The sequence below is a fragment of the Mesocricetus auratus genome, unplaced genomic scaffold (assembly GCF_017639785.1).
Source record: "Mesocricetus auratus isolate SY011 unplaced genomic scaffold, BCM_Maur_2.0 Super-Scaffold_100043, whole genome shotgun sequence".
In the NCBI taxonomy this organism is placed as follows: domain Eukaryota; kingdom Metazoa; phylum Chordata; class Mammalia; order Rodentia; family Cricetidae; genus Mesocricetus; species Mesocricetus auratus.
The window spans coordinates 4,645,372-4,668,681 of NW_024429220.1; the positions used below are offsets into that span (position 1 = coordinate 4,645,372).

Genomic DNA, 23,310 nt, shown 5'->3' on the forward strand with positions numbered 1-23,310 from the left:
ACTGGCATCCATTTTCCTGTAAAACAGCTGAGGGGCACCTGGAGAACAAGTCACCCCAGTGCTTTCTGTACTGTTGCGGGTGACCCCTTGGGGATGGGGTGAGAAGACCCCAGGGAGCACCAGGGACTCAGGCACTGGGAGCCAGTGAGTAGCAGAGCATGCTGCAGACTCCTTTGTCAAGGAACTTAGTCCTGCCTTTATACCTTCCCGAGTTCCTATTGGCTCAGGTGGCTGACACTCCTCATTGGCGTCTCTGGGTCAGGTGTCTCTTCATCAGCAGTCTCTGATGATGAGGCAGGCTTGGGTTAGAGAGGAAGTGCCTGCCTCACATGCTCATTGGGGCTAACCTGGGCACCTGAGGCTTGGGTAAACGTCAAACCATTAAACGCTATCCATTACTTCTTTTATTTGTGACTTGAATCCTATAAGTGCATACATCAGTGTGGCTGTCATATCACATTTATTAACTAACATTATCACATATAAATTGCTGCAGCTTGGATGTAAAATGTGTCTGAACACTTGCTTCCCAGGCAGTGCTGTGGAAGGTTATAGAGGCTTTAGAAAGCAGAGCCGGGCTGGAGGAAGTGCGTCCTTGGGGCATACCACTGGGGGTGGACTGTGAGATGATACAGCTTAGAAGCCACTTACAGTTTCCATACTGTTAATGATTCAGTGTGAGAGTCTGGCCTTATGCTTATGCATTCATGCTTCTTGGTGATGTGCTGTTTCTGCTCTGACACTGTGGGCCAAATGAAACACATTGTCCCATATGTTGCTTTTATCATACTATTAGAAGCAAAACTAACGTAGAAAATTTCTCTTTCAAAGATCATTTGGGCACGATAACCATTTATTTAAGAGCATGCTTGTTGATTTTTAAAACTATGAATTTTTAGCTTATATCTATTAAAATAATTTGCCAACCACTGTTTGCTTGTTTGTTTGTTTTTCCCATGTTTTTAGAGCTGGTGTAGGTGAAAAGAATATCAAGGCATGTCATAAGTCCTCTGTGTCACACACATAGAGTTGCTGTGTTACTCACATCCTCTTCCAGGTGAGGTCAGCACATTCAAGATGCTTTGGACAGGAACCACCCCTCCTTTCAGAACAGCACATTCATTATAATTGGTTAGCCTCAATGATGAACCATTGCAACCCAAAGTCCTTAGTCATTTTAGAACTTACCTTTTTCGAAACAGGCTTTCTCTATGTAGCTTTGTAGACCAGGCTGGCCTCGAACTCACAGAGATCTGCTTACCTCTGCCTCCCAAGTGCTGGGATTAAAGGCATGCACCAACCACTGCCCGACTACAACTTACTTTTATTGTACATTCTCAGTGTAGACACATGTTTGGTAAGAAGCTACCATTACAGTTTCGCTTCAGATCTAAGATTGTAGAACTCTGTTTGTCTGCAGTCTTAAAGCAGGTAGATCTGATACACAGTAACAGAACATAAACTAGTAGTTGTTGAAGGATCATGTCTAAAAGGTGGGGGAGGGCTGCAAAAAGATAAGGGAGTAGTCTAAATCTTTGGGGCAAGAGAGAAGTCTAAATCCTGGCAAGAGCCACAGTGATACATATGCATCCATTTGAAAACAGTCATCAAAATAGAACACATTGTTGTATTTCAATTTTACCTTGATTGTAAATTGAAAGCACTTATATTGTTTTTCTGGTGGTGCTAGCTTACAAGAGTTGGCTTCTCAGTAACATATGTTTTCCTAATATCAACATGTTTAAATTTGACAGGTTTCTAATTTATGTATTGAGAAAACTGTATTATGTATAGACATGACCTACTAGAGTGATCAAATGCTGCGGTAGGTCAGGAAAATCAAGACATATTGAAGAGGCTGAGCAGAAAGTTCAGTAGGTGATCACTTGCCTGGAAACTGTGGGAGCCTGGAACTCATATTCCAAGAAAGCAAGGTAAATTGGAGGTGGGGTTGGCCATTTGTTTGTACTTCAGTCTTGAGAAGGTGGAGGCAAGGGAATCCCCACAACAAGCTGGTCTACTATACTAGCCAATCGGGGAATTCTGGGTTTGATTGAGGCCCTACCTCCATGAAGTAGGTAGGAGAATAAGCAACGATGAGCCTAGACATCAACCTTGGCCCCCCATGGACCTACACACATGCAGAAACGCTCATGCACACATACTCATGACACATTAAAATAGGAAACAGTAAAAATAATGTGACTTACTCAAATACACTGAATAAATCGCTTTAAACTTTCATACAATTTAGTTCTGTATTTAATATTAAACCCTAATCCTATGCCAGAAAGAACCCAAAGTCAAGGAACACACATTTACCCCTAAGGCATTTCTTGGCAGAAAACTTTGACTGACAGTGGAACAGAAATTTCTGCTTGTATTTAGAGAGATCTGGAAAATTCCTAGGCTGTTTTGATAAATTTCTATTGGCAGATGTTTTCTAAATGCATTGTCAGAACAGGAAGCCATCTTAATACACAGACATGATCATTGCTTGTGTTTTCCATCTGTCTTTGAGACATGCCTGTCAGCTGCATTTTTGAGTTCTGAGGGTTGTAGGCAGATCTTGTACATCTTATAGGAGCATTGTCTTCAACGTACCCTTTTTCTTAGAAGAAGGCACGTTGGAGATATGAAACATGGCCTCCCTCTCACTTCACAGCCCAGGCCGGGTCCTTGGGCTCCCCTCTGCTTCTCGCTGATAAAAGTATTCATGGTTTTCGTTGTACACTCCCACATTTCTGTGAACTACAAGGATGAACTGAATCAAAATGATCCTTTCAGTTAAGATAAGAGGTCAAGAATTTATGGTCCCTTCTAATGCGCATTTCTTTTTTCTTTCAAAGGCTTTATAATGTTTTAGACATTTTATCCTGAACCTCTTCTTTTTAATTCTCATAAAAAGGAAGCCAGTTGTTAGACCTTCCAGATTTAAGCATGTTGAAATAAATTATTTAAGAATTTGAGTCTATTTTTGGCAGGAAGAAAATAATTTATTCGTCCATTCCTGTTTTATCATGAACCCAGCCCTTGGCTGAAATTGGAAATATCTTTTTAAAAGACACCCTGACCTTCTGACTGAAGGTTAAAAATAAATGGCATCTCCTTATAGTCTAGATAATATTTAAAGCTCCTTTAAAGCTTTCATTAAATGACTATCCATATAAATCATCCAAAAAGTTAAATAAATAAGAGATTTCCCAAAGTTACATGGTTTTAATGTGCTAGATGGAATGAGTACATTACTTTGTCAATTCCACATTTTAAGTTCATTTTGTACCTTAATATTCGTAGCCCCTTTAGCATTAATCTAGAGCAGTGGTTCTCAAACTTCCTAATGCTGCAATCCTTTAATTCATTTCCCCATGTTGTGGTGACCCCAAGCCACAAAATTATTTCATTGCTGCTTCTTATTTATAACTTTGCTACGGCTACAAATTGCAACGTAAATATCTGATGTATACTCACAAAGGGTTTCTGTCCCACAGGTTGAGAATCACTATTCTAGAAAAGCACGGGATATGGTAGCAGCCTTTTGATGAAGTTGTTTTATCAATGAACTTGGCATGTGCTTACAGGAAAACATTCCTGTGCCATACACTGCCCAAAACTCTGGGGAATTCTCTAAGTCTGCCGCTGTTCCACCAGGGTCACGGTTTGCTTTGTTCCACATAATTAAAAAAAATTATGCCTACCCCAGGGCACTGGTGGCTCACACCTTTAATCCCAGCGTTCAGAAGGCAGAAGCAGGCAGATGTCTGTGAGTTCAAGGGCAGGCTGGTCTACAGAGCGAGTGCCTGGACAACTAAGGCTAGGATAAACCCTGTCTCCTTGAAAAATCAAAACCAATACCAATACCAAACAAAACAAAACAAAGCAAAAATCTTGCATAATATTTCTAACTTTCAATACTTAACATTTTCATCAGGAAATTACATAGCTTAAGGTTTTAAACTCAAATATTTCTCTGTGTGCTTATTGTCGGCTACTTAACAGGGGAGCTTTGAAACACTAATTGTTGACACAACAAAATTCCAATTTGCCCAAGTGTGGTGGTTCACACAAGTAATCCAAGCACTCGAGAGGCTGGGGAAGGGACATCACCATACAGGCAAGGCCACCTTGGACTATGTTGTGAGCCTTCCAGCCCTGATTGTGTTACCAATGGAGGCTCTGTCTCATGATACCATTAGCAAACCAAGAACAAAGCTGGAGTGAATCACATGTTATGTGTGAATCATCCTCTCCTAGAGCAAACTCAGAAAAGCCGATGCTTGGGTTAGGATATCTCAGGAGAAAGCATTGTGATGCCTGCGGATTCTCCTGGTGTGTATGCTAAACACCAAATCCTCTACAGCAATAGTTCTCCATCTTCCTAATGCTGCGATCTTTTAATACAGTTCTTCATGTTGTGATGGTGACCCTCAAGTATCAAATTACTTTTGTTGCTACTTCCTAACTGTAATTTTGCTACTGTTAGGAATCATAATGTAAATATTCTTAGAGACAGAGGTTTGCCAAGGGGGTCATGACCCACAGATTGAGAACCACTGCTCTATAATATAGGTAAGGAACCAGTATATTTTAAGTACTCTGGCAGCCACAGTGCAATCTGCTGCTTCATCCTCATGTCCATGCAATATGATCTGTAAGTGTCATAAACACTTCCCAGTAATGACTCTTGCTGAGCTCCTGCTTGAGAAGCAGCTCTGACAGAGACCTTACCAAGTCTGGTAGTGAAAGAAACCATTCTGCCTCTCAACATCACCTTCCCCTAAGGGAAGCCATGCTAGCTTCCAGTGCGTTCTACCTGCTGGAGTCATACAGAATTAAATTAAGTTCCCACCTTTACAATAATGTCATATTAAGACTATTGTGAAGATTGGATTCTAAGATCAGATCATACTATTATGGATAAAGAGGCATAGATCCAATCTACCCTCAAATATAATCCCATTTATGATTATCTATCTGTCTTTTTTTTCTGGGAAACTAAGAGCTGTAGCTTGGGATGAGAGGCAGCCTTTGATGACAATATATGAAATAGCTCTGTGAGACTAGTACAGGCACATAAATTTCACAGGCAGATCTTTTGCTAATCTTAAGGGTGAAGGGCTGATTGAAAGGCAGCCATGATAGAAGTTGTAAGGTGAAATCTTTGCACATATGTGAATTAGAACCTATCAGAAATCATTTGGATATCTCAGAGAAATTGTCATGGGAGTAAAGTCCTTTTAGTCAGACACAAACAGAACAGAAACAAAGTCTGGCAAACACAGAGGTCTTTGTTTTGTTTTAATGAAACAAAATGGAAAAATGAGATAAGAATCTAACTTTGGTTTTGGATTTTTTTTTGTTTTGTTTTGTTTTTCAAGACAGGGTTTCTCTGTATTGTTTGGGAGGCTGGCCTGGAACTTGCTTTGTAGACCAGGCTGGCCTCAGACTCACAGAGATCCGCCTACCTCTGCCTCCCAACTGCAGGGATTAAAGGCGTGTGCCACCAACACCTGATTTGGTTTTAGATTTTTTATTTTGTTTGAGTCTGTAGCAGATTCAATTTTTTTATTTTTTAGTTTGAAAATCACATTTCTGTTTCAATGTGTCATGATATTCTTGGGATAAATTCTAAAGAAGATGAGAAAATTACATTTTCAGTGGATAGGAGAAATAACCAAATAGCAACATTAAGTAAATTATGCTATTGGTGGGGAGAAATAAAAGAAAGAAACAGCAGATATTCAACAGCTTCTTATTCTCCAGAGTCCTGTGAATGTGAGCACTGTCTGGGTGGTGGCACAGTCTTTGCATCCAATTTACTTCAAGAAGTCGGAAGCATAATGATGGTCATGCTTCCCTTTCAATTACCAATAAGAATTCTGTAGAAAAGTGAACCTTTGGTAGGGTGTAGTGGTGCCCACCTGTATCCAGCCTTTGAGAAGCTGAGGGAGGAAGAAGAATGAGGAGACCCAGGTCATTCTTGACGTAGTCTGCTCCTACAACCATAGCATCATCAACAACAACAGTTTTTTATTGGTTGTATACCACTTGCTGAGCTAGGTGTCTAGTGGATTTCCATTCAAAAGGAGCTATGTGTGTTACAAAAATACTAGAATGGTTCAAAAACATCTGTTCTCCTACTTCGTTGGCTGCTGCTAAAATGCTCTCCAGAGGATTTCACTCACCAAGCTTTATGAGAGGACAATGACAAATTAGAGGAACAACTGAAGAAAGAACATGAGAAAATGTTTAGAAAATAAGGTTTGTGAGTGAAGGTGCAGCCTGAAGGAAAGAAAGAAACATCAGGATTATGTGAGAATGATCCCAAATACACTGGGACAAAAATCAATTATTCTCATTAGCAAAAGGACAGATCTTAGGGTGACAGCCTTAGATTCCACTAGAAGCAGATGAAAGGAGGTTCAATGTTAAAGGGGGCTTTAAATTTTCTTTTTGCTTGAACTAGTTAGATAAGAAAAGAAGTCAGAAGGACACAATAAAAACATGTGTCATATGGTACCAATGAAAAAAGAAACCAAAAATCAAAAACCAAAAAAAAAAGAAAAAACCTGTCTCCCCTACAGAAACATTTGGGACTCATCATGTCCACAGATAGAATAATTCAGATATTAAATAAGTCCTGGTATTTACAGTCCTACCAATACAGTGTGAGCAACCATGTTAAGACGATTTACAACCGCACAACACAATAGCCTATTCTGGTGTGGAATGTGCAATACTGTAGCAATGCTTTTATTTATCTACCTGCGTTCCTGTGTACACTGCCATCATGCTGAAACTTTATTGTCTGGCCAAAGGAGAAAGCTTCCACACTGCACGTGTGGAGAACATAGATGCTAAATATTGATGATGCTGGACACAACACGGCTACAGTGTCAAAGTGTAAACTTTTTCCCCAGAAACCTAAATCGTGTTCGTATGCTTCCCTTTCATTTCTGTGCCACTTCTCATAATGGAGAAGAACGGATGACTCCAAAACCTCAAAGTGTTTTGAGTTTTGTCTTTAACAAACACAATGCATTCATCCTGGCTTTTGAGCAGAGCTTGGCATCTAAATGAAAAACCAACAACCCAATGATTACAAAAGAGCTCTGTGTGTGAGCCTGGAGACCTGCTTTCCCCCTTATCCTCTAAGAAAATTGCTGTTACATCAGACGCTTACCCATTCTAAACGAGTGTGGGCTGAGGTATCATGGTGCCAGTCTGAGAATCACCGCCAATTCCCTGCTTTAGTGCTCTCCTAGAGGCCTTAGAATTATTGATGCACAGTTTTTTTTTAATTTGTAAGATGTATTTATGTCATTATATGTGTATAATTATTTTGGCTGCATTATTTGATATGCACTGTGTGTCTTTCTGATACCCACCATGGAAGCAAGAGAGCACTGGAACTCTTGGCACTGGAGTTAAGAGTGCCTGTGAGCTAGCATGTGGCTGCTGGGAACCAAACTCAGGTCCTCTGCAAAAGCAACACATACTCAGAACCACTGAGCCACCTCTCTAGCCCCAAGCTCTGTTCACGGAATGATATGAAATGCTGATAAAGAATAACACGCCCATGTTTATATATTTATCTCTGAGCAGAATTCTACAAGAACAGGGTCCTCAGGGTCATGAAGGACAGAAGAGAGCTTTTAGGAGAAGCTGCCGAGGATAGACTAAGAAGGTGCTGGGAAAATTCACTGGAATTCCCTGCTCATTCCTCTTTGTTAGCTTCTTTCCCACCACTTTCCCAATGGAGCCCCTGCACAATAGCTTCCTAGTGGGGTGGTCTTCATCAGCACTGCTACCAAAGGCTGTGTCCCCAGCAGCAATTGCTTTGTCACAAGGACTCCACGGCCCTCCTCGCTGTGGGAGCGCCAGACCCAGAGCCCTTCACAACCAGCTTGGCCAGATGCTTTTATTGTGAGTTCTTTCTTATCTAGCCAACGTGCTTCATAGGACTCTACAGATTTTGTTTTGTGTTCTCACTCCTGTATTTAATTTCCGTACTGTTTTCTTAATATCTATAGCAGCCCCACAGGGTTAGAAATAGTTGAACATTAGCCACATAATAAAACTAAATTAAGTGGAGAAACTCCAAACTGACTTTGTTCTTAATCCTTTGGATTTAATACATCCTAAGGAATAAAAAATCACTAGAAGAAACCATCCTGAGTGAGGTAACCCAGTCACAAAAAGAGAAACATGGCATGTACTGTCTCATATATGGATTTTAGACATAGATCTGGGGAGTGACAGCCTACAATCCCATGGCCAGAGAATCTGGGAAACAGAACCTTCATTCAGTGGCTGATGGAAGAAGAGGCAGACTCCCTCGGTTAAGCACTGAGCTGAACTCAAGAAAGCCAGTGACAGAGAGGGAGGACTGATGACCAAAGGGATTAAGACTGGGCTGGTTTAACCCCCAGAAACAGCTGACCTGACAAAGGTTAACTCTTGAATCCCAGGCATCAGCCTGGGAATCCAGCATGGGACTGATCAAGACCCCCTGAATGTGGGTGTCAGTGAGGAGGCCTAGGTAATCTATTGAGCCTTGAGCAGTAGATCAGTATTTATCCCGAGTATACACATGGACTTTGGACTCCCATAGAACAATGTGAGGTGCACTCTCACCCTGAACTCTTGGGGGAGGGTCTAGGCCCTGCCCTGGATGAAATGACAGACTATGGACACACCCAAGGAGGGCCTCACCCTCCCTGGGGAAATGAGGGGATATTGGGGGGGTTGGGGGAGGGCACGGGAGGAGGGGAGGGAAACGGAGAGGGACCTGGAACTGACTTGTGAAGCAACCTTTTTTCTAATCTAAATTTAAAAATAAATTTAAAAAATAGAAAAAAATGGAAAAAATCATTTGTGACAATCTGCCCATAAAGAAAAGTTAAAATCTCAAGTTTGTCTTGAGAGAGAATTCAAACATGGACAGTTTTCCTAGTTGCTTTTCCCCATAGGTTTTCCACAGGTTCTTGTTTCTTTTTCCCATAGGCAAGCTCCAATTTTTATTTCCTTGGGTACAGGGAACTTGGATTTACACCAGTGTTTATCATATCCATGTTTTAGAATTACCACTAATTTTGCATTATGAATCAGATACAATCTCTTAAGTTAAAATAAATGATGGTAATTACAGGATTTAAAAAAAACATTTAATTGATTATTACATTTTTGTTTTGACACTGGCCTGGGGGGAGGGATACCCATGATCATATCTTTGTCCTACAGCCTGCACTTTTCTCTTCTTCAAAAAAGATGTTAGTATTTCTCAAAGCCTCAAGGTTTTGCAAGAAATGCATTTAGGAAAATTCTTTCCCCTGCTCTTGTGAACTTCACTTTGTATCTCCTTTTTTTCTTCCTCCTCTCTTCCTCCCCTTTCTTCTTCTTCCTCTCTTTCTCCTTCTTCCCCTTCTCCTTCTCCCTTTTCTTTCTTCTCCTCCTCCTTTTTTTTAGACCAAGTCTTACTATGGAGGCCAGGCTGGATTCATGCTCACACTTTGCCTTCTAAGTGGTGGGATTACAGGCTCACACTTAGCTAAATCTCTGCTGTTCTTATGGATCTTTTCTTGGCTATATTCTCCACTCCCTCTGTTAAGTCTCTGGGTCTCTGGGTGATTTTCTTCATGTTTCTAACAACACATGTCTTATTTGCTGCTGTCTTTAAGCAACCTGCCTCCTGGTTCATAGGACTACAAGAAAACCCACCTATAATTAGATGAAAGCATACATTGCAGATGGATAATATAAAAGCAACAAATGCTTTGGAGGAGGGAGTTGTTTTGTTTCTACTAATTCTTGTCGGGGTGACTTTGAAGAGCGTAACTGATCTCTTTGATCCTTGGTTTCTTCATATCTAAAATGAGTTTACTGAATCTAAACTGAATATAGTTATGTAATGTAAGACCTGAAAAACAACAAACAAAATCTGTTGGGAAATAATAAGCAAGCAGCAGTGAAATTACTACAGCTTTCTCTTTACCACTGTCTCAGACCTAGAGTATAAGCAAAAACTGAAACCTTCTGGGAAGGTAACAATACTGGCTTATATCTACCACCTCCAGGCATCTATAAACTCTTTCATTTCAGCCTCATCCGTGTAATTCTAGGGTTTTGGTGTCAGACAACAGCAGTTTCACCTCACTCTGGGGTACTTGGAAATGTGCAAATGGAGAGTACATTTCTGGTTACTATCAGCTGTGGCTGGGGACTGAGTGATACTAACATTAATGTAGGCAGTTTGGAAGAGGGGCAGGAAGTCTATTTGTCCTATAGTAGCATCACCAAAGAAGCTGCTGTTCTTATGCTAACGGTACCTGCAATGAGATTATTCCCAAAGTCCCACACCCTGTGCCATAGCGTATTAGTAGAGGTTCTGGACACTGGAGAGACAACTTTAGGTACATGCTTCAATGGAGGTCCATTGAGTTTAGGGTCCTCAAAAGCCTTCTTCAGATTTGAGACTTATTATGCAAATCTGAGAGAATTATTCAGGGGGGTGGAAGACTGCTCTTCTGTGGAGAGCCGAATTCAGTTCTGCAATGAACACTTCGATTATGAGTGTTTTCAAAACCCAGGCATTGGTTATAAATGAGAACATTTAAATATCCCTCAGAGAGTATTTAGAATAGGATCACCCTTCCTACTGGAAATATAATCCTGTCTAAGAGCAGAAAATGGATAAGTCAAGAGTGTCAAATGGCCTTTCCCACTCTAATCTATAAACTTTGACAGGCCAACTAGCATCCTCCACCCCCAAATCCCTCGGCCTCTCACTGTTTTCCTTCTGTTGCTTCCTATCTCTGACCTTTGCAAGCCTCAGGCCAGCAAAGCATATTTTGCTCTTTAGAGGGCCACACTTGTTGTATACTTCCCTGAGGAGTCCTAGCATTTAATTAATGGGAAGAAATATAATGGTAACTTACTGTAGCTCATTTCTGTAATGCTATATACACTCAATTAATATCACAGAAGATTACATACATAAGCATTTATCCACATTAATGGCTCCTGGCCTATTGCACTCAGTTGAAAGGCCCTGGGGAGTGATAACCACTCATTACTTTCAGGTGGTCTGGCACAGCCATTAAGAGGAGACTGACCTGTGATAGTTTATGAGGAGAAAGAGCAACCAAATACTTACTGTCATCCTTACTTTACGTCTGTTTGTATGAAATGTGAAGGCAGACAAAAGTCTTATCCTTCCTTTTTGCTTATGATTTGATTTTCTTAATGTGGAATTGCCAATTTACTGATTTCTCTTGATGGTGTAGCTTCACTAACCAGACTATGCCAGTTCTGATGAGTTACTCCCTCAAGTGAATGCTTTGGGGCTCAGCGCCATGCACAGAGGATGGGCCAGAGTTAGAGCTAGGGCTAGGGCTAGGGTTAGGATTAGGGCTAGGGCTAGGGCTAGGGTTAGAGTTATGGCTAGGGCTAGGGTTAGGGTTAGGGTTTGAGCTAGGGTTAGGGCTAGGGCTGGCCATGTCAGCTTGGTCCAGGCCCTAACTTCCAAATAGTTCATCAGTGAAAAGCTTTTCCTAGGATGCTACTTTCCCTTCACTGCCACTGTTTCTTTGAATTTGAATGTTCTGTTACATAGCTCGAAAATGCTGCATGTGCTTCCTCTTGTCTGGTTTTTAGAAGGATTGACTACAGAGCAGCATATTCCTTTCGGAAATTGCTTGTTCTTCGTTTCCTCTGAATGGCTTTCTAATTAGGAGCACTTCAACTGGAAGGATTTCTCTTTAGTAACAATTCTGTATATATTGTTCTGCGTCACTACTTGTTTGGAAACTTTATTAGCATATTCTATACCTTTTTGAAAGCCTGAGTTGCTGATTCCTCTATCTAACAGATAGTTACTAAAGGCACAGTGACTATCAGGTTTTTTGGTATTGGGTAAGATGCTGGGAATATGGATAAAAAACTTATGACTCCCGAATCTTAAAAGATGAATCTATTAAGTATATTTATCGCTCTTTCCTCAGTATTTACAATTTACAAGGCTATATGAGTCACACACACAAATAGATGTTGCATTAATTGAAGGGTATACAATTTATTATCCAATTAACACAAAAGGAAAGACTTTACTAATCAGTCTATGACAACAGAAATAAACCAAGACACTCCTGGCACAAGCTTATCATTACACATATTCCTTCTTCAAATGAATTGTACAAATAGTAAAATTTCTTAGAATAAAAGGAGATATCAGTGTGGAGACTGTACCATGTGTAGCCATTGAAAGACAGAGAGGCCTTTTCATGCACAGGAAAACACTGAGACTACTAATATTCTAGGAAATTGAAGACATTGCAAGATGCACTGAGTAGTAGATAATTTCAAAATGTGATGTTAAAAAACATAAACAGAAGTTCCATGAGAAACCCATTGGATTTTGAGAATAGTTTTTCACAAAATGGTCTTCAACTGTCCCTTTCTCTTTATTCAGTGATCCAGTAAAAAGTCTTTATTGTGATTCCTAAGGCTGTCTTACATCATCTTTGCTGGAAAGGTGACTTGTAACTTATGTTAACTTGAGGTAATCCATTTAATATCTCTGGATACCAGAGATTCTCCTTCAAATAACTAGGAAACAAACTAAATATTGTAAATCAGCATGTCATTTTTTTTTCTGATAGAAGAATCTCCGTGAAATCCATGATTCCTATGGGAAAATTTCTTGTGAGGTTGTAAACATTAACTTTAAACACTAAGCCTTTCATGTAGTGTCTTAGGCCTTCTAAACAGATGACAATACCCATTTTGGTAATAAAAAAAGTATCAAGCTTCACTTAACTATCCACTTACAATTGTTAAGCATCTTATTAATTAATGCTTTCATTAAAATTTGGCTTAAAATTCAGGAAATATTAAAAATATTTAAAATATGCTATTTAAAATTTACATATAAATACAAGATATGTGTCTATAAAATAGAAAACAATATCTATCTACACCAACCAATGTTCTATATAAGTATTTACTATAAAAGTGTATATTTAGCTGGTAGGTGGTGGCACACACCTTTAATCCCAGCACTGGTGAGGCAGAGAAAGGTGGATCTTTGTGAGTTTGAGGCCAGCATGGTCTACAGTGAGAGTGCCAGGATAGCCTCCAAACCAATACAGAGAAACCCTGTCTCAAAAAAAAGTATATATTTATTGTATAATGTACTTAGGGAAGGCACATTAATACAGATAATCATGTCTACCATGTAATTTAGCATTAAATCCCAATATCAGGCATTCCTGCCCATACTCAGGGCAGAGGGCAGAGGTGAGCTCTATGTCCCCATCTTAGTCCCGAATCCCTCCTGCTTGCCTTCTCTTAGATCTCCTAGCCTGGGGACACAGCCAGGAAGATGTGCACACAATGGATGACCAAACAACCAGGAGCCTGCAGAGAGAGCTGGTCCACTTCTGCCCACACTCAGGACAGAGGACAGAGCGTATTGGATTTGCTTGCACCCACTGAAAGGGAACCCTGGTAACTTACCCACCAGGAGAGGAAGAGGCTCTTTCTACACCCACTGAAAGAAGTGATGGGAAAGAGGCAATATAAGAACACACTCAGCAAATGAAAAACAAATATGATGTAGAGATTGACACCAGCAAGACATGAACATGCCAGTGCAGAAGAAGCAGAAGGCAATGACCTTAAAAACACTTTCATGAAAATGATAGAGGCCCTCAAAGAGGATATGAGAAAATCCCTTAAGGAAATGTAAGAAAAAAATCCAACAAATACAAGAAAGGGAGGAAAACACAAAGCAAAAATTACAAGAAACAATTCAAACAGTACAAGGTTTGAGAGCTGACATGGAGACAATAAAAAAACACAGATTGAAGGAATGCTGGAAATAGAAAAACTGGGCAAATGGTACTACAGATACAAGCATAACAAGCAGAATACAAAAGATGGGAGAGAGAATCTCAGGTGTTGAAGACACATTAGGAGAAATAGATTCATCGACCAAAGAAAATCTTTTTTTTTTTTTTGGTTTTATGAGACAGGGTTTCTCTGTATTGTTTTGGAGGCTGTCGGCCTAGCCCAGCCTTGAACTCACAGAGATCCCCCTGCCTCTGCCTCCCGAGTGCTGGGATTAAAGTTGTGCGCCATCACCGCCAGGCTCAAAGAAAATCTTAAGTCCAAAAACTCCCTAACACAAAACATCCAGGAAATATGGGACACTGTGAAAAGACCAAACCTAAGAATAATAGGTATAGAAGAAGGTGAAAAATCCCAATTCAAAGGGGCAGAAAACATATTCAACAAAAGCATAGAAGAAAACTTTCCCAACCTTAAGAAAGACTTGCCAATGAAGGTACACAAAGTTTACAGAACACCAAATAAAGTGGACCACAAAAAAAGTCTCCTCACCACATAATAATCAAGATGCACATTCATACAGCAAGGACATCTGTTCCACTATGTTTATAGCAGCATTATTTGTAATAGCCAGTACCTGGAAGCAACCTAGATGCCTCTCAACTGAAGAGTAGATAGAGGAAATGTAGTACATTTATGCAATGGAATACTATTTAGCAGAAAAAAAACAATGGAATCTTGAAATTTGCAGGAAAATGGATGGCACTAAAAGAAACCATTCTGAGTGAGGTAACCCAGTCACAAAAAGACAAACATGATATGTACTCACTCATATACAGATTTTAGACATGAATCAGGAGAATGCTAGTCTACAATCCCACTGCCAGAAAGGCAGGGTAACAGGAAGGACTCTAAGAGAGATATGCATGGTACCCCAGAGAAGGTGGAATTAGGCAAGATCTACTAAGCAGATTGGGAGCACAGGGTGGGGGAGGGGAAAGGGAGCCAGGAAAAAGAGAGGGATAGAAGAAGAAAGGAGAGGAGGACATTGGGGAGCAGGAAGGTTGAGTTGGGGGAAGAATAGAGGAGAGCAAGATGAGAGATATCATAATAGAGGGAGTCATTCTAAGTTTGAGGGGAGATCTGGCACTACTGAGATCTCCAGAAATCTACAAGGATGACACTAACTGGCAAACTAAGCAGTATTGGAGAGACTACATTAAATGTTCCTCCTTAATAATGATTTTGACCACTGTCTTACATACCATCCTGGAACCTCCATCCAGTGACAGACGGAAGCGGAGGCAGACACCCACAGCTAAACACTGAACTGAACTCCTGGAACCCAGTGACAGAGAGGGAGGAGTGATGAGCAAAGGGGTCAAGACTGGGCAAGTGAAACCCAGAGAAACAGCTGACCTGAACAAGGGGGAAATCTTGGACCCCAGACTGATGGCTGAGAGGCCAGCATGGGACTGATCCAGACCCCCTGAATGTGGGTGTCAGTGAGGAGACTCAGGCAATCTATGGAGTTTTGGAGTAGTAGATCAGTATTTACCCCTGGCACACAAGTGGACTTTGGGGACCCATCCCATAATAAGTAATGTTTTCTCAATCTGGACACTTTGGGGAGGGCCTGGGCCCTCCCTGGAATGAAATGACAGACTCTAGAGATACCCCATGGAGGGCTTTACCCTCTCTGGGGAATGGAGTGGGGATTGGGTCGGGGGCTGGAGGGGCTGGTGGGAGAAGTGGGTGTGAAGGGGAGAGAGAGAGAGCTGGAAATGACATGGGAAGCAAGCTTGTTCCTAATTTAAATATATAATAAAAAGTGTAAAAAAAAGAAAAAATACCAATGTCAGTAAGATTTATCAAGCAATCGTCCAAGCAGAATAATTCTGAGAGTTTCATGCAAATTTAAATTGTTCTCTATATATTTTTTAAATAAAAAGGGGAAATGAATAATAGAAAGTAGAAGAATAAATTGAGAAAATTTAACTTAACTGAGATTTATTGATTGAAGCATGAAAACTTAGAATAAAAGTCTACCATTTCTTTGTGTCCCTCACCTTGAATACAAAATGGATCATTCAATTTTGAATTAAGAAACTTTACATATTTCCTAAGAAATGACTATGTATTTGACAAGAAGGCAGATACTAAATATATAATCATTTTTAGAGTTTCTCTTGTCCTAAGAAAACTGACATGAAGTTAAGACACATTGACAGTAACTTCAGTGTGACACTCATGCAAAATGCAAGGATGCTAGCTTTAGTGTCACATTCACAGTCACTACAGAGTCACCTTCTCAGAAGGTATCTCTCCTTGTAAGAGCTGGGACATGGGACATGAAAACATGCAGAAGTCTAAGTGGTTCGTTCGACTGTGACACTGAAGTGGCTGATATGACTCTGCAGTGTCCCCTTCAACAGCTCTTTCCGTAGTGTTCAGAGACGTTGGCCACACAGATAACATATTTTTATAAAACGATAGTCATAGAAATAATTAATTCTGCAATCTGATTTATCCAATAAGATGCTTCTCCACAGTGAAACAATAACCCCTAGCATGAGCAACAAGTCCACAGAAACATGAGGTGGCTTCTTCAAAGGCCTGAATTGCCAGCAAACTGGCAGGAGAATCTAACCATTCTTGTTTCTTCTTGTCTTCAGAATTGTTTTGCTTATTTTTCTTTTCTCCCATTTTGCCTTTGCAGAAACAGTGTATTATGGGTTCATTTAGCTTTATGTTTGTTTAAATGTGTTCCTATAATGTCCTTATGTCTTTTGGGACTATAGAATCATTTGGAAGAGAAATTGCTCCATTCTTTATAATGGGATTCTGTAGGAATATTACTTTTTGTTTTCTAATTTTTTTATTATTGGTAGTGTGTATACTTATTGTTATGGAGTATGTAATAGTGATGATATTGACCTTGTCATTGCCCTTGCTCATAGTTAACAGGTCATTGGTGACTTAAGATTGATGAAAACAACATGCTCATAATTTCTAATAGGTGTTATGTTGTGTTCTTATATGGAAGAATGCCCTATCTTGGTTCAGAAGGACCAAAGTTGCTTGTGAGATAGTTTTGCTCTTTGTTTGCTGTCTTTTTTTTTTTTTTTTTTGAGACAGCAGTACTTCAACTTGCATGTGAGATTGGTCAGCTTTTGGAGGTATCCTCCAATCCATTCCATGCACTCTAAGCATGCTCTGTTTCTGTAATTAAATTTCCTTTCCAGTGAAAAAGACACAACTGGTGGTGATTGCTACAATAGGGTTGGTAACTATAGAAATCATGAGTTGTGGCTTTGCCTAGTTATGTCTTTATCATCCACAAGGGGCCCTCACATGCTGTTCTTCAAGAATGTTCAGAGTCAATGTGCAGGCATCTGGACAAGGTAGAGTTGAGATCAAAGCTACCTGTGGAGAGTACATCATGCTTGTAAGTTTTATTTCTGGATTCAGTGGCTCATTTGTCAAGAAAGATCTAAGCCATAGCTTTCTTTATCTCCCTCTTGCCCGCCACCTTCCTTCTCTAAGCCTACACGGTCTTGCACTTATTGTCACCCGGTCTCCATTTTCAATCCCCTTGTGTTTTTCAATGCATTGCATTACAAATCTCAAAAAAACCCAACAGTTCTGATTTTTATCTGAGCATGAAAAGATCACTGACTTTCCGTGGCCTCAAAGTGTAATAAGTTTGTTAAAAAAACAATACATGGGAAGTGTTACAAATATAAAGGGCATGACTGGTCCTTCAAGGTAAGCTTCTAGCCACACTGAGTGAATGTAACCCCGTGCCACCCATTCTTACAGGCACCCATTTAAAGTTATGGGATGTGTTCCCCCAGTGTATGTCTTATTTTAGAAAATAAACTTTGGCACAATTGTAATGGAGTTTTGATGATCTTTGACCCATCTCAAACACTTACAAAAGCAGAGTACCTCAAGGTATGTGGGGAATCTTAGTTCATTTAGAGTGAAGAAAAGACATTATTCCAGTTTTTAATTAAATGTTCAAAATTTGAGTATGTTTACTGCTGTGGGTGATGAAATACGAACCACAAAGCTCAAACAAACCCACGTGAAGTGTTTTGGGGGAGGCAAAGAAGGGGGGCTGGGTAGATGCTGGCAAACCAGGAACAGAGAAGGAGAGAGGGGAGGGGGAGAGGAGGAGGAAGAAGCAGGGTGCTCGCTTAAAGGGGAAAGCTTGCACAGGCGTATGAGGTCTTTATGTGGGCACGTAACACATGATGTAGCCATGCAACCAACACAGGGCCCTTTGAGCTGTCTAAGTATCTGCCTGAATGCCAGTGTGCGGACCCTGCCCATTGTTAGGGCGCAGGGTCAGCATAATGCAAGGCTACCAACATTTACTTTTTATTCTTGGGAACTATTCAGGTTTTAGAAATTTATCAAATCATTAACTCTTTTCTTCCAACTTCTCTATACGTGCATTAAAATATAATTTCAAGTGACCATGTGCCTTTTAATACTTATATATGTATAAATTAATTATACCATAAAATCTCTAAGAAATATGTTATATTTTGTATATCTTATCTTCAGCTAATGTATAATAGTTATATATATATATATATATATTTTAATCCATGATGTATACAATATGACATTTTAAGATTTATTTTTATTTTTAAATTGTGTGTGTGGTTATTTGTACATGACTCCATGTGTCCTTATACGAAGAGTCCAATCCCCTGGAGCTTGAGTGACAGGCTGGCATGAACTGCTTGATGCAGGTGCCAAAAGCTAAACTTGCTTTCACTGTTCTTAATGCTGGATCATCTCTCCAGCCCCCAGGTGTCCTTTGTCAAATGTGTTCTCTTGAGCCTTGGTCTTGAATATTTCCATGTAGTCTCTTTTCTGATTTTTGTCAACTTGCAGTTTCTGTTTCCACATTGAATTCTTTTATTGACAAATTAATTATTGGAAGGTATAACTCTATAGCCCCAGAATCATAAACTAGAAATGTAAAAAAATTTTTAAAACATTGATTTAAAACTTATAGAATAGTCTCACTTAAAAAAACTGGGCGTTGTATAACTTATCCATATAATCCTTCATTGATGAATTTCTTTCAAGTTTGTGATTTAAAAATTTATTCATTTTGAAGTATTCATGGTTTACTATGTAGTTAACACTTCTTCACACATAGTACACATGCATAAATATTTGTTCTTACAGCTGATTATGTGAAATTCCTTTACTTAAACCTCGTTCTCTTTCTGATTTAATTTTAGTCTATCTGAAGCCAAAATAACCAATTAACTCCACGGCACTACATTTTATGATAAAAATGCTTGCTCTTTGGATGGATTTTTTTTCAATTTACTTCCAGTTTAATTTACAGTTGGTAAAAAGTCACTCTTCTCCTTACCTTCCACTTTACATATTTGTATTAATATATAAATGGTTCACTATTGAGCACAATAATATTAGCTGGTCACCACCACATAATCCCATGGTCATGATTGGCTATTTTAACTAAGCCCACAACACATTCTTGAGTAACTTTCATGCACTGTGTTTATGTTTAGTTTATAAACATTATTAAACCTATCTTGTCTAAAAAGCAAAATAGTGAGCACTTTAGAAGTATTATTGTTTATTCAACTTTGGTAGAGCATAAAAACTGCTGTGAATTGAAAACCAAATGTAGTAGCTCCTTCTGTGTTGACTTGACCACACTAGAAGGTGCTGGACAGGCATTTTGACCCTGCGGTTGAATCTGTGGGGTTGTGTGCTAGTCTAGAGTAACAGAATTATAGAATGAATGTCCATATGGAGAGAATGGAGATTTATCAGAATGACTTACAGGCTGCTGTCCAGGTAGTCCAACAATGACTGGATGTGAACAGAACGTTCAAGAATCTAGCAGTTACTCAGTCCTCAGGGCCGGATGTTTCAGCTGGGCTTCAGTATACCCTGGGATCCTTAAGAAGCAGATTCTAATGCCACCATAGAAATGGACTTCTTAGCAAGCAAGAATGGGAGTGCGGTGTGGGGGGAGAAGCCGGCAAAGAAAAGCTTCCTTCTGCCTTGTAATTGCACAGGCTTCCAGCAGAAGGCATGGCCCAGAATAGGGGTGGCTTTTCCCAGATCTATAGATCTGGATTAAAGTCTTCCTTCCTCAAAGACCCAAATAAGAAGTGAATCTTCCTGCTAAAAATGAAGCAGAATTCCCTAACAGATGCCCTCCACTTTGGGGTTTTAGTTAATAGGTGATATAGTCAAGTCGATAACCAAGAGTAGCCATCAAAGGATATTTTTGAGGTTAGTACTTGAATTGAATCAATATATTGAATAAAATGAATTGTCCTTTGTAGTTAGGTGGACCTTACCAAATCAGTTCATCAAATGGAGGTCTCCAAAAGACAAGGCTTTTTTTTTTTTAAGAGGGAGTTTCTGCTGCTAACTACTCCTAGCTTATGCATGATTTTTCTTGTTTTTGTTTGTATTGTCAGTGAGTTTGTTTTGTTTTTCATTTGGCTTCTCAATCTAAAACACTGGCTACTCTTGGGTGATTAACCACCTTCTATTCTTCAAACAGAGACTGCCACCCATGTGGTCTCATAGTCCTCAGGCTGCAGCCTTGGACTGGAATTATTCAACGGCTTGCCGAGACTTCAGCCAACTGGTTGCAGACCTTAGGACCTCTCAGGCTGCATAATCACGTGAATGTATTCCCAAATATATGTATGAATATTTAAATAGTAAAAATGGCACTAACTACTATAATTTTACTACTATTTATAGTTATATAATATATATAACATAATATTGTTTATAATAAAAACAATATTATAGGACTGGAGAGATGCCTCAGCCATTAAGGGCTAGCCTCACAACCAAAAAACAATATTGTATATTAATTTTATTTGTGATAATATAACAATTATGTATAACTAAAGACTGTAAGTCTTTAAAATATATAAATTATCATCATTGGGGATGAATTGCTCATAAACTGTAAAGCCAGTGAAGGAACAAAGAAAGTAGTACATGTGTAAATTTTGTCTTCTATGTCATTGATGATGTCAGCTAATAGAATTGCCAAGTGAGTGATCAAAACAGGCCTAGGCACATAGCTCAGGACTAGAAGGCATGCGCAAGCACATACATGCAGTTAGACCTTTTGAGAGGATTTTGTGGCCATGCCTAGCAATCTATTTGCAATTCAGAATCGGAGCACTTGTCCCAAACTTTCAGCAGCCAAAGCATAGCAATGTCACTGAGTGTCATCATCTGCTTCCAGAGTGTCTTATAACTTAGGACAGCACTGAAGGGTCATCTCTTTCAGGGGAGGCATGCACAAACTTTGACATGTATATTAATCACCTAAAAGACTTGTTGAGTTTTTGTCTTGTTTTGTTTTGGTCAAGCAGGCAGGTACTCACATACATTTCCAGAATTTGGCAAGCTGGACCTGTGGTATCAAGGGTACAAGGCCATCTTCAGCCACACAGTTAGTTAAGCTGTGTACCATCTTTGGCTACTCACTGAGACCTTGGCCCCCTCCTCTACTACCTAAACAGCTTGTCAACCCTTCACCTGGCGTGACTGTCTGGGTCCCTCAGGTGGGCCAAGATTTTGCTTACTTTAAAAACTCACAGGTAAAACTGACGCTCCTGGCCAATGTAAAGCAAACACACTGGGAGGATCTCTGTTCCACCTAAGACTTCCCTTGATTCTTTACTGTTTTATTTGGACAGTTGAGACAGACTAATTCGGAAAATGTTCCTTGATTAACTGGCTATCAGCAGAAAACATGCTAGCTGTCTTCTTGAACCTGTTACTTGTCTTTCAAACTTGCAAATGTCTAAAGGAAAAATGGATGCTTATATTTGCATATCCATACCATATTTGGGAATTACCACCGTAAACTTGCTTCTTTGGTAGCTTTGCACTTAAAATCAATTGGAAGTGTGAAGGGAGAGAGGCTGCCCTTAATGTGATTGCATAGGAACATAGAAGGTGAGCCTGATATCTTCTTTTATATAGGTCCTAGGGACACATCCAACTATAATATTCTAGCTTTAAATAATCACACACTAGATAAAGAGAAATGGGTCTCCTCCTACATAAGGACATTAAAGAGGTCATTTAGAATCTGTAGACAGTAAAAATTTGATGCTTTTACCTGTGTTTACACTTCCTGCGGAATTCTTCTTCCACAATGTCAAATGAAAAGGTTAATTTCCATTTCCTTGAGAATTGATTGAGTTCGAGGCACTTCTAGTTTGTATGTTCCTAGCTTTACCCTCTGGCTGGCGAAAAATAAGAAGCAAAACTCACATCAGCCAATTTTGCTGCAAATAACAGGTTTTTTTAAATGAGAAGTTGAAATTGCTTTCTGAAATGAAATTTGGGGCGTGACTGTAGACTTCAGTTGGATGTTATCTCTGCTTTCCCCCACCATATAAAATTAAGAGTTTATTGTAATTATTCTGCACAGTCTATATTTAAAGGTTTTTTTCCTAGTTTCCCTAAGGCATACAGTGTCTCCTTAAAGAGTGGTTGTAGAAAGCCAAGTTATTGGCTATTTCCAAAGAAAAGAGACGTAAATAATGTGCATGACTATGAGGAACACAGCTAGACAGAAAAGTGCTGAGTGACTCTCAGGAGGCAGAAAGCAAACTTGGAACCCACTACAACAAAAAGCATTCACACACCTTAGGATGTTGTTAGAAATTCCAATTTCAAAAAATATTTTTAAAATATTGGAAGTCAGATTTGATAACCTTTCTCTAAATTATATGTCATTTCTTCCCTTGTAGTGTTCCTTAAATGGAACTCGGATTAGTTGATCAGGTTTAAAATTTATTAGAAAGAGCTAGCTTCTCAGAGGGTATTTTTGTTTTTTGTTTTTGGAAGTGTTTTTGCATCAGTGTAATTCTTGAAGGCCCGCTTTGTCAGATCTCAGAAATGGTATTGAAGCTCAAAAACCATTGAAAACAACAATAATTATAACTATACAATTAATTTAGGCACATTTGTAATTGAACAAAATGGATATTACACAGGTCTGATATGATTTAAATATTACTCTTCTTTAAGGAATTTATCTTTTTAATTAAAAATATCTTTATTTCTGGATTGCTAAACTATGACTGACATCAGTTAGTCCTTGGCCACAATGGCCTCAGTAGTTTAAAATTCCTCCAACTACCTCCTCCGGAACACATTTTGAAGGCATGAAATTTCTAAACAGATGTTAAGTCATTATGTCTAAAGTATGATAGACAGTTGACATTATTCATCCAGTATGTTTGCTGTTCAATTAATTTTGTTCTATTGGTGATCCTTCAGTTTTCAGTTGGAAACTGATCATAAATACATTCTCTAAATCCACAGCAGAAGTGAGCATCCCTGTTCATGGTTACCCTATGCTACTGGCTTGTCATGTGTCCTATGCTTATAACCACCTGGAAATTT

General features: G+C 39.4%; 1 protein-coding gene and 1 long non-coding RNA gene across 9 annotated transcripts in view; one reads left to right on the forward strand and one right to left on the reverse strand.

Annotated features, from left to right (window-relative positions):
• The window catches only part of Magi2 (membrane associated guanylate kinase, WW and PDZ domain containing 2), a 1,397,005-nt gene that overhangs the window by 737,493 nt on the left and 636,202 nt on the right, over positions 1-23,310 (forward strand). The window lies entirely within an intron of this gene.
• Positions 16,935-22,893, reverse strand: LOC121135832. Its single transcript, XR_005872952.1, has 2 exons — positions 22,016-22,893; positions 16,935-17,274 (listed from the first exon to the last, which is right to left on the reverse strand). It is a non-coding gene; the product is annotated as an uncharacterized LOC121135832 (long non-coding RNA).